The sequence below is a fragment of the Natator depressus genome, chromosome 4 (assembly GCF_965152275.1).
Source record: "Natator depressus isolate rNatDep1 chromosome 4, rNatDep2.hap1, whole genome shotgun sequence".
NCBI classification, from domain to species: domain Eukaryota; kingdom Metazoa; phylum Chordata; order Testudines; family Cheloniidae; genus Natator; species Natator depressus.
This window is the reverse complement of record NC_134237.1, coordinates 121,222,199-121,234,322: the sequence shown is the minus strand read 5'-3', so window position 1 is coordinate 121,234,322 and position 12,124 is coordinate 121,222,199. Positions and strand designations below refer to the sequence as shown.

The following is a 12,124-nucleotide window of genomic DNA, read 5'->3' as shown; positions in this document are numbered from 1 at the left end:
TATTTTTAAGTATGGACCCCACAGAAGGTGTGCATGCACCCCATGCAGGCAAGACCAGATTCTTTTAGCTAGCAGTTATGCTTTCTTTTGCCTCTGTGCAAGAGAATAAAGGGAAGGGCAGCTGCAACCCTCCCTCAGTTCCCTCTGGCCACCCATGGCAGCAAGGTGGAGCCTAGAGGTGTCCTGCTGACAACTGTAATGAGAGCTGTCTTCATCTAAGCTTCTGAAACACCTTCAGAACAGCCTTCATTCCCTTACTTTTTGACGTCTTGGACTGAATAATTCTCATCCATACAGACTCCCTGTACAAGGATCTCAAGATGGTCAACACACAACTTGCAGGCTTCAAGCCTTGACTGTCCTGCTTAAAGACTGGCACCACAGGTGCCTCTTCTGCCCAAGGAAATATCACATCCCAAGTACATGCTTGGTTTGCACCTTGTTCTCCACTGGAACCTGAAAATCACGGGATGCAAGATTCCGATTTGATTGCTTAGGTCAGTCTTAGAGGGGCATCAGACCGAGAAGATCTGGGGTCTAAGACCTCCCTCCCCCCCACATACTGTGCTATGTAGAGCAAGCACTTGACACCTAAGATTCAGTGGTGAAGTCGGCACCTACCATGTCACCGGAATCACTGAGGCTGTCCAGAGCCCTGGGATAACAGTTCGAGGAAGAGCTTGGTATCCTCTCTCTGAGACACACAGGAAGGCATCTTGGGATAAAACCCCTCAAATCTCATCCAGTAGTGAAGACAAGTGAAAAGGAGCAGACGGTGGTGCAGCAGATTCCATTGGTACCGGGTTCAGTCCTGAAGGCAACCACACTCATGCTACCCCTGGTACTGATGGAACAAATGTACACTGTGGAACTCTCATTGGCACCCAAGATGTTGACTGGTACTGACAAAAATCCCAGTACCATATGTATTGGAGGAGATCTAGTCTTCCAAGCATCACCATTGCATATCTTCTCACCAGCATTGAGCAGGGAGCCATACACTCACTCGGTGGTAGTGCTGGAAATTCAGCCATTGCATCAGGGCTGGCACTGGTCCGGTCAGCAACCTACCAACCACCCATATACATACAGGATGCTACCCTCGCCTTTCTGGGGCTACAGGGGTCACCTTCCCAGACCTCAGGGATCCACTCCCGTCCATCAAGAAAGGAGACTAGCTTTATCTCCAGCAGTCCTCCTTGGCAAGACCACAGATGCTGGAATACCAGAAAGAGCAGGCCCTGTTGGCAAAAATCCATCAGTACTCAGCTTCACCACCCACCCCACCTCAGAAAGACCTCTCATTACCTAACAAGGCAATTGCCTCATCACTGTTACCAATGCTGGATAATTTTAGGTCACTGCAAGAGCTCATGGTATGAATTGCAGATACAGTCACGATCAGGACTTGTGGTCCTATCCATAAAAGCCTCATGAACCATTTAATATCCTATCAGCTGTGGTCCTGCCAGAATTATTCTCCCCATAAATGAGAAACAGCTAGACTCAGTGCAAGCTGTGTGTATGCCACTGTACCACCAGCTCTGAAATGTATCAAGAAAAGATACGTGGTACCATCTTTTGTTTGAATACTTTTACTTGCACCATAACCCTGGATCGCTAGTGGTCTCGGCTGTCCAAGAAAAATTGTGTTCTGCCAAGAACACTTCAAAAGATAAAGATTGTAAATGATTGGATCTGTATGGAAGCAAGTTCTGCTCCTCACTGACAGCATGGTGCTATTTTTCAACAAGCCATTGTAAAAGAGGGCCAATTGGTGGCAAAGACTCAATGGCTGTAGCTTACGCAGCAGTTATGTTCATGGTTACTGCAGTGGCCATGTGGTGAGCATTCTGGCTTGAGGCATTCCTTGTGAAGTACAAGCCACGATTGAAGATTGCCATTCAAACTATTGGAGCTATGTAGTGGGAAAACAGATGCTCTACACCTCAGATTCAGGATGGTAAAGCGAGTCTCTATCATTCCATCAATCCAAGTTCAAGACTGGTTCATGTCTCTCGACTTGCAGGATACATACTTCCATATTGACATCCACCCAGCTCATAGGAAATGTCTTGTTTCATGGTTGGGCCCACTGCTTACTATTACAGGGTCCTACCCTTTGGATTCTTCTCTTCAGTGAAAATATTCACTAAATTCCCAACAGTGGTAGCAGCACATTTAAGGAAATTAGGATCTCACATCTACCCATAACTGGAAGATTGGCTGATCAGGCAAGCGCCAGGATGAGACCAAGAAAGCCCTAGTTTAAGTCATATCCATGTACTCTCAATTAGGGCTCCTGGTAACCTATGAATAGGGCTCCATGTTTGTCACAGAGGTCATGGACAGGCCACAGGCCATGAATTTTTGTGTATTGCCGGTGACCTGTCCATGACTTTTATTAAAAATACCCTTGACTAAATCGTAGCCTTACCTATGAACAATAGTCTCGTGTACCATCCTAGGTGATAGAATTCATGGGAATCATACTCAACTCATGATCAGCATGAGCATATCTGCCAGAAGACTCATTCGTGTCCCATTAGTCACTTGTACAGAACATAAGAACAAGATTGTCCGTGATGGTTTACTTATGCCTAGGATTACTAGGAGACATGTCCATGTGTATGTATGTGATGCCACATGCCAGATTTCACGTGCTGCCCTTACAGCACTGGCTAAGGATATTGTACTCCCCATCCAGACACCACATGAACAGATTGGTCCTATCCCAAGTCCTGCTTGAATGTATTTGGCAGTTAGACTCTTTGGATTTGAGTAAAGGGATGTCTTCCTCCTTGACCCCTACCCCAACAATTACACTTATTATGGATGCAACTGGGGTAGGTTGGGGTGCACACCTGAATCCCCTCTAAAAGCGAGGCCTATGGTACCTGGATGATCTGAAGTTACACTGGAACATTCTAGAACTGAGGGCCATCAAGTTGGCCTGTGTAGTGTTCCTACTTGTTCTATGGAACTCTATAGAGAAGATTCTGAAAGACAATACATTAGCAATGCACTGTATCAAACAAGGAGGTTCTCAGCTGTCCCTAGTCTGCCTGGAAACCATTGAGTTCTGGGAACGATGTCACCAACATGGAGTGGCCACACTGGTTCTGCATCATCCAGATGTGACAGCCTTGCAGACTTCATGGGAAGAAATCTGGTAACCAACCATAAGTGATCACTGCAGAATTCCACCCTAGACCTGATATTCCAGTGAGGGAGGGCTCCAACCATAGGCCTGTTCGTTATGGCAGAGAATTCAAGTGCAAGACCTTCTGCTCCAGTGGGGCATAAACTTAGGATCTCTTCTGTGCATTTTTCTCCTTCAGTAGTCTCAAGGTCTCCTCTGTGGTTTCTCTCAAATCCCCTTTCCTCAGGATAATATCCAAGATCAGATGGGACAAGACTATCATTATCATGAATAGCCCCCAAATGACTGAGAGTTCTGGCTGCCATACCTACTCAAGATGTTCATCCAACCTCCCACTCACTTTCCCTGTTGCCTTTACATGGTGTCGCAGAACCAGGGTCAGATACTGCATCTGGACCTGCTGTCACTGTACCTGACAACATGAATGATGGCTGAATGAGCATTGTTAATAGGGAACACTCCAGAGAAGTGCAAGAAGTTCTTACGCAGAGAAGGAAAGCTTCTAGAAGGTTGTACTCCGCAAAATGGAAAAGGTTTTCCATATGGGCAGTCCAAAACAATATGAATCTGGTCGAAGCCCCAATTCCAATGTTTCTGGATATTGTGCTGCTCCTGAAACAATCAGAATTGTCACATAGCTGTCTCAAAATCCACTTAGTAACAGTATCAGCACAGCATGTGCCAACTTATTCACATTCAGTTTTCTCATACTCCTATAGTGATGAGATTAATCAAGGGCCTTTTTCATGCTTGTCGTCTGGTTAGAGATCCGACTCCCACCTGAGACCTTAACATGGTGGTCCTGCGGCTCATACAGCCTCCTTTTGGAACTCTGTCAGAATGGACATTATACCATTTTACCATCAAGATGGAGATTTTAATTGCCGTCACATCAGCATGGAGAGGTGGTGATGAGACCACACTCCAGGTTCCTTCCCAGGGTGGTCACATTAACAGTCTTTCTGAAACCTCACTCCTCTTTAGGGGAAAAAAACCTTTATATTCCAGATGTCTCCAGAGACCTGCTTTACTACCTAGATGGGGCTAAGCCTTTCTGGCTCTCTCCCCATTTCTTCGTAGCACATATAGGGTGTATTGAAATGCCAGGCTCTCTCTTCCCAGAGACTGGGAATGGTTCATACAGTGCATTTTCACCTGGTACAGGTTCGCAAGCCTCTCCCTCTGAATGTGAAAATGCTCTCAGCTAACACTCTCAGCTTGCTTCAGAAATGTGCTGTTGAGATTTGCAAGGAAGCAACATGGAGTAAACGACTGATCTGCATTAAATGTTGCAGCCAGGGGAGATGCCAAGTTTGGAAGAGCAGTACTGCAATCTTTGTTTGATTCATCGGCTGTGATTCTTCAGTCCTGCCATTTGAGGAGAGTACTGCTTGCCCCTCAGTAAGATCCATGTTGATACATACTCGAACAGCCACTTGCCCTACAGCAACCAGAGCAGTTCTTCAAAATGTTGTAGTTAGTGTGGATTCCACAAACTACCCTCCATCATTGCTTTTGGAGTCCTCAGCAAACAGACTGCAAATTGCGAGGGAACTGGGGGAGTGTTCCAGCTGCTCTACCCTATATGCTCTGATAGGGGAGTACAGTGAGGCTTAGAATCATGGAACTGTATAACTGATAGGTCATTTAGTCCAGTCCCATGCAGTGAGGCAGGACTAAGTATTATCTAGACTATCCCTGACAGGTGTTTGTCTAACCTGTTCTTGAAAACCTCCAGTGACAGGGATGCCACAACTTTCTTAGGTAATTTGTTCCAGTGCTTAACTACCCTTATAGTCAGGAAGTTTTTCCCACTGTCTAACCTGGATCTCCCTTGCTGCCATTTAAGCCCATTATTTCTTGTGCTGTCCTCACTGGTTAAGCAATTTATCACCCTTCTCTTTATAACAACCTTTTACGTACGTAAAGACTGTTATCAATAAAAATGATTAGGGGACTGGAACACATGACTTATGAGGAGAGGCTGAAGGAACTGGGATTGTTTAGTCTGCGGAAGAGAAGAATGAGGGGGGATTTGATAGCTGCTTTCAACTGCCTGAAAGGGAGTTCCGAAGAGGATGGATCTAGACCGTTCTAAGTGGTAGCAGATGACAGAACGAGGAGTAAGGTCTCAAGTTGCAGTGGGGGAGGTTTAGGTTGGATATTAGGAAAATCTTTTTCACTAGGAGGGTGGTGAAGCACTGGAATGCATTACTTAGGGAGGTGGTGGAATCTCCTTCCTTAGAAGTTTTTAAGGTCAGGCTTGACAAAGCCCTGGCAGGGATGATTTAGTTGGGGATTGGCCCAGCTTTGAGCAGGGGTTTGGACTAGATGACCTCCTGAGGTCCCTTCCAACCCTGATATTCTATGATTCTATCATGTCCCCCATTAGTCTTCTCTTCTCCATGCTATACAAACCCAATTTTTTTTTCAATCTTTCCTCATAGCTCATTTTTCCTAGATCTTTAATCATTTTTGTTGCTCTTCTCTGGACTTTCACCAGCTTGTCCACATCTCAGTATGTAATGCTGACATAAAGATCCACATGTGGTACTCTGCACAACAGCTGTGCCATAGTGCAGCCGCTGAGCCTGCATTTGCCTTTCACCTGTTCTTGTCTTTTTTTTTTTTTTTTTTTTTTTGACTTACTAAAAGCAATTATCTAAGCTTTAGGCACTTACAGAAATGTCAGTTACAATTGAGGATTACCATCTTTCATACACACACTCTGTGCAGTGGCTTTGGGTGGTAAAATCTACCATAATACACAATATAATAGTACTTGTGGACTCCAGAGACTCTTGAGAACAAATTCTTTGTAGTCAATCCAATCTCACAACCCCCTTCTCACAGAAAAGTGTGAGAAAATGATGATGCTGAAGTCAACAAATCTAGGCTTGATGAGAGGAAACAAATTAAGTCAAGAGCTCCAGGTTCAGCTAGCCTGTGTGGATGGGGCCAAACTATGTAAACATTCTTTGACTCTGAAATTTATATATTCAACAAACCTGGACTTGCTGACATTCAGGGTACGCTATAAACGTAAAATGTGGATTTTATTGTAACATGATATTTTTATGCTGTAAATGGACCCTAAATCAAGTTTTAAACTGTTCATAATGTATACACTCTTACACTAACTGTAGTATCTAGATGGTACTTATACCAACTAAGCTTGAACCAATTAAGTTAAAAAGTTTAGTCCTAATTGAAACATGGTCTAAGAGCAATATTCTAGAGATGCTGTCTGGACCTTGAATCTTAACTTGGAATTGTTTGGTTCATATTCCAGTTGAATTCATTCTGCCATCTGAAGTCTGTTCCTTCATTTCCACTGCATGTTATGTTTTGTGAAAAATTACCCTGGAGGAGACTATATTCCAATCTCCGAAAATGCTGTAATTTTGATTCCTTCATCTTCAATTCTCTTAGCATTGCAGGAGCAAACGTGCCTTGATGAGAGAATAAATTGAGGACATTTTGAAAATCAAATCTTTATTTCATTATTTTTTTCTCTTGAATTAAGGAAAAAACAACCATTAAATCATCTTTTATAATTGTTTTCATTGTTTCCCTTTTTTTGCAATATATAGCGGTGCATTCTCTGAGATATCTCTTTTATGTAATTGATTCTAGAAACTCAGACCTTTGCTGTTGAGAGAGTTCTTTCCTATCTATTGAAAAACTTGATGTAAAATCCTCAGACCTATCTTTTAGCAGGTCAGCAGTGCAGTTCTTGAGCTAGCTCAAGAATTTGATAAACGAATACCCCAGGCTGAAGTTACAGGGGGATTATGAGTACTAATTCAAGGAAATTATTTAATGATTAAGGGAAAATTGTCTTGCTATTTTGGTTATTTCTGCATCCTCTACTCCACCAGTCTGGAACTGATATTGATGTAACAGGAACTACGCAGAATTCCGATTTTTTGGTGCCCCTGCAGCATATCTTACTATAGCAATTATCTTCCCCGCTTTGTCCGCTTTGCCTCATATTGCATTTGTTCCAGCCCCCATATTTTTGCAAAAATGGAGGTAATAAGAAAAGGCTAGTCACTCTGACCTGTGTATTTGTTTTCTGTATCTTTAATCTATGCATTTGGAACAATACTAATAGTATTGGATTTGATTCTTGTTTGTTAGCTAGCTGACTAATATTGTTTGTGTTAGGAATGTGAGTTTTTTTAAATTATAAGTGTTTTCAATTAGTTATATCATTCCTAACTGGCATGATAGCTCACAACAAATAACATTTATCAGATTAGATGCTGCTACTACAAAATATTAGATATATTGAAAAAAGAGTGTTTGTTTAATTGTAATTTACGTTTGATTTTTCTTCTGTATTCCCAGAAAGGGAACAATCTAGTACTGTCTTTAAGACCAGTTTCTGTCATTCTTCTAAATAAAAGAATGAGCATGTATCACTTCCAGGCAAAATACTTATTAATTCAGGTTATATGAATCAGGCCAGATTCCAGCTTCTGCTGGTCGTTTGCCAGTGGCTTTAGAATGGTTAAGTAAAGGAGTAGTGCCTGGGGATTCTAGCATCCCTGGTGAGTGAGTTTACAGGCTACAAGACGGAGTGCAGTGGGAGGCCCAGAGGATGGATTAATCTATTTCTTTTTATGTTAATATAAGCTCTGTTTATTGTACAATGCTACTAATAATCAAGTATTAATGTATGGATCCAGTATGAACAAAAAACTGAACTTTGCGCACCTGATAGTGCTCGCTAATGGGGCACAAATCACTTTCAGTTACATTTTGAGTTAGACTTTGGAGAGCAAAGCTTAGAGCTTGATCTTGCTTCTGTCAAAGCCCATGGCAAAATTTCATTTTGAGAGCCCTATGTGCTCCTGTTAGCACCCAATCCTGCAACATGCTGATTGCTTCCTGAGAGAGGCTAAATGCCCTCAAATTTCTGTTGATGTAGTTGAGAGAGTTCAGCATTTCACAGGAGGTTGGAGGATCCTGGCCTTAGAGTAGATATACCCTACAAATGTATGTATTCAATTTTACTAGATTGTTGATAGACCCTTCTATCTCCTAGCACTTTTTAAATTAAGCTACTGATAAATTTTATCCAAAATTTCTGATAATATAACAAGTGGTTATTTTAACAGTATGATGGTGAGGCACTGAGAAACTACAAGGGGGATGCTAGATAGATAGAATTAGATATTTTCTCCCAAGTGTGGGCCTTACAAGCAGGGCTGCCAAGTGTCTTGTATCTGAAAGCTCAGTCTCGCATTCTCACAGACCAGCTAGATCCCACATATCCAGCTGGGCTACAGAAATGGCCCTGTAGTTATGGTACTGCTCTTCAGGTAGTTTGCAGGCATTTCTACCTCCCCATTTGGATCCAGCTTGGAGATCCTCAAGTGAGAAGGGGGATAAGCCTGGAGGAGGATGCAACTAGTGGGACAGAAAGTATGTGGGGTTGTCTGGCACCTCAACCCACCAGACAGCACCTACCCCAGGACACACTCATCTCACCACCCTTCAGACACCTCAGTGTACACTCACACCAACACCCTGCAACAAGTTTGTTAAAGCTCCATGTCCTATCCCTACCATTCCTTGGAGCATGGAGTGTAAGATAAGAAAGACTGTCTTGTACACGTGAAAAACGTCAGACAGGGAGTTACATAGTACTCTGTACCTATTGTCAAGATGAGAACTGGATTACACTAGTTATCTGGACTTTCAAAAAGCCTTTGACTGAATTCCTCATAAGAAGCTATTAAGGAAGCTAAGTAGTCATGGTATGAGAGACAGCATTCAGTTGTAGACTGAAAACTGGCAAAGAGACAAAAACAAAAGAAATAAATGGCCAGTTTCTGACATGGCAAAAAAAATTTAACAGCGGGATTCCCTCAGGTTGCACACTAAGACTCATGGTGTTTGATACATCAGTCATCTGGAAGAAAGGGAGTGAATAGTAAATAATACTTGAAGATAGCACTGTTTAGTTTACGTACACTGGAGTAGAGTAAGGAACTCCAGGAGGAGCTAGCAAAGCTAGATTAAAGCATGCTGGCAGATTCAGAGTTGACAAATGCAAGGTAGTACGTATTGGAAGGGATAATTTGAATTAATAATACACATTACTGGCTCTGAGTAAACTGTAAATACTCAGGAAAGACCTGGATGTCACTCTGAACAGCCCCCTGAAATGCTCAGTTCTCAGCAGTGGGCAAAAAAGTGCATGACGATAGATGTAAAAGGAATGGTTCTAATATTCATAGTATTTTCTAATGCTGTTATATGAATCTGTGGTACACTCTCAATATGAATATTACATTCAAATGCTAGAGACATGAGAAGACTTCCTACATGTGGAGAGATTGAGAAGATAGGGATAGTTCAGTGCAGCGTGAGAGTAGGAGTGTAGTATAGTGTAGAGAAAAATAAAATAATGAATGATTACTGATGGGCACAGTATAAGAACCTGATTAGAATATTTATCTTTCTCATAATACAAGAGTCTTGGGTCTTGAATGAAATTTAAAAACAACACATTTGACACTGATTAAAGGGAATATTTATTTAAACAAATCCTAACTATCCTGTGGAACTGATTGCCACCAGATATCATTGAGGCAAATAACTTATAGTTCCAAAAAGGATTAGACATTCTTATAACGTCAACTACAATTACATTAGATGTGTTAAATATATGAGAGAGAACTCATGCTGGACGGCATAAGTCATGCATTATTGTTTCTTAAAACTTCTATAAATCGTTTGGTCCTGGCCCACTGTTAGAGACAGAATATTGGACTAGTTGGATCACTGGTCTTTCCCCGCTTCAGCAGAACTTTCCCTTTTCTGAGGGCTATTTTGTGTTTGACAGAGGCTGGTTCTCACTAGGCCACTGTTCCTAGTCCTAATTATTCTATTATGCTCAGATATAATGGCTGCCAGAGAAAGTCCTATCTTATTATTTACACAGAAAAAAGAAACCCACTGACCGCACATCCTAGTTGTCACCTGCCTCCCCACACTGGTAAATGGTAAATGGTAAAATGGGAATCATACTTGGGTACCACAAATTGGTACTGAGAGACAGTTAGTGTTTGTATGGCTCTTTGTATATCTAAAGTGGCGTGTAAATGGTAAGCCTAGAATAGTCTTTCCCAGAGTAGGACCGAAGCACTTACCTCAGGCGGATCCCGGGAAGCTGCCAGCATGTTTCTCTGGCTCCTAGGCGGAGGCAAGGCCAGGCGGCTCTGCACATTGCACCCGCCTGCAGGTGCCTCCCCTGCAGCTCCCATTGGCTGCGGTTCCCAGCCAATGGGCGCTGTGGAGCTGGTGCTCAGGGCAGAGGCAGTTCATGAAGCCCCCATGGCCACCTCTACACCTAGGAGCTGGAGGAACATGACAGCAGCTTCCTGGGAGCCGCGCGGAACTGGGTAGGGATCCTGCCAGCTCCGGACAAACTGGACTTTTAATGGCCCAGTTAGCAGTGCTGATTGAAGCTGCCAAGGTCCCTTTTCAACAGGGTGTTCTGATCGAAAACTGGACACCTGGCAACCCTAATCATACTTGGCAAATCATAACATTTTCACAGATATCTTGCATGGAATATCTGATTAGATTCCTTGCAATTTTATAATATTGGTAATTTACATCAACTTACCGTGGTGTCTACACCGTGCTATGTCGGTAAGAGACGCTCTCCCGTCGACTTAGCGCGTCTTCACCAAAGACCCACTAAATTGACGCTGCTGCATTGATTGCAGCAGTGATTTAGCCTGCAGTGAAGAAGAGCCCTAAAACTTTACCCCTTATTATTATAAATGCAAAATACCACGTGCAGCTTTAATCTTAGGCAAGTTTTTTTTTCTGAATCTTCCACCATAGTCCATAAACAGCTCCACCTTTCTTTCAGATGACCAAATGCGTACTTTACTGTCACTGCAATTACTAAGGTGATAGTTACAGTTCTTTGCTTCCTTCCGTCCAAGTGGTCTGTGAATGGCTTAATTAACCAGGGCAGCAGAGAATAAACCAGGTCCCCCAGGATAACTAGAGTAGTCTCCATACCATTAATGTCCATAGTGATTGTGGGGGCAAACTGTGCTTTATTCATTAAGATAATTAGAGCCGAGTTCTCAAAGATCTTACCATCATGGACCTTTCCAGACCTCCCTGTGTTTGTTTGTAAACTTGCCACAGTGGTCGACCAGCCCTTGGAGCACCATGGAGAAATACTGCTTTCTGTTTATAAACTCTGAGCCCCCTGGTTCAGGGAGCAAATGATAGGCACGTGGGACCCATCAGTTGCTCAGTGCATTTTCCGAACCCCATGTGAACAAAGCCATCATTAATCTCCTGAGCATTACCAAACTTTATAACCTGGTGCAACAGTACCCTATGCATGGCAGTGCACATCTAGATGTCAGTGGCCAAAACAGTCGACCTTCCTGTGCCAAATAGGTTGGCTAAGGACTGGTAACTTTCGGGGGTTGCCAGCTTCCAGATGGCAATGGCAACCCACTTCTCAATGGGTATGGGGCATTGCATGTTAGTATGCTGCCGCTGCAGCTACAGGGCTGGTTCAGCACAGATCTCAAAAAAGATTGCGTTTGGCATCCTGAGGTTTTTTGTTTGTTTTTTTTTCCCATCACTGCAGGTCTTCCAACATCTCTAGAACAATACCTTCTCACCAGTCATCATTGGTATTCTGAGCCCAGAAATGGCACTGCATTGTGTGAAGCTGCTCTAGGAGCAGCTTCTGTAGGAGCAATTGCTTAGCGGTGTTCCCATCCTCCTTCCTCCACCACTGCTGAAGCTCCTGCTGCTGCTGCTGGAGGAGCCTCTACTGTAGCCACATCATCTGCTCAGTGGTGTGATGGGTGAAGTCCAAAACTGAAGCCAAACTTTTTTGAGATCTGAAATACAACCCAGAGAACCTCTGCATATTCATAGTTGCCAGTATATCAGTATAGCGTT

At 43.0% G+C, this 12,124-nt stretch overlaps 1 protein-coding gene across 12 annotated transcripts in view; it reads left to right on the top strand.

Moving 5' to 3' along the window:
• The window catches only part of ADD1 (adducin 1), a 123,910-nt gene that overhangs the window by 20,638 nt on the left and 91,148 nt on the right, over positions 1-12,124 (top strand). The gene's annotated exons all lie outside the window — the stretch shown is intronic.